Raw genomic sequence first — 364 nt, forward strand, 5'->3', positions numbered from 1 at the left:
AGTAGTGACAGAAAAAAAGAAAAAAGGGAATAACAAAAAGGAAAAATACATCAATAATGACTGTATGTTATTTCAGAACAAACACGCCGGCAGAGCCCAGCCGAAGCCCTGTGGATAGTTAAGCTAATCGTAAAGGAAACACACAATAGATTTTCTCCTGAAATCAAAACCATTTTCTGCTGCCAAACAGAACAATATTAACCGATTCCCAGCCAGGCAGAGCAGCCGGCGAGATCGATGACCTTTCATTCTCCGCAGAAATGACACCCCGCCGGCTCGCTCTATTCCGCGTCACTTTGTGCTACATTGTCGCGGCGGGGTGCCTGCGTTACACTCCAGTCGTCCGACGTTCACGTTGTAGGAG

At 46.7% G+C, this 364-nt stretch overlaps 1 protein-coding gene across 1 annotated transcript in view; it reads right to left on the reverse strand.

Moving 5' to 3' along the window:
- NELL1 (neural EGFL like 1) overlaps window positions 1–364 on the reverse strand; it is a 326,301-nt gene that overhangs the window by 224,341 nt on the left and 101,596 nt on the right. The window lies entirely within an intron of this gene.

The sequence above is a fragment of the Nanorana parkeri genome, unplaced genomic scaffold, assembly GCF_000935625.1.
Source record: "Nanorana parkeri isolate BGI_ZX_2015 unplaced genomic scaffold, ASM93562v1 scaffold10, whole genome shotgun sequence".
NCBI classification, from domain to species: Eukaryota; Metazoa; Chordata; class Amphibia; order Anura; family Dicroglossidae; genus Nanorana; species Nanorana parkeri.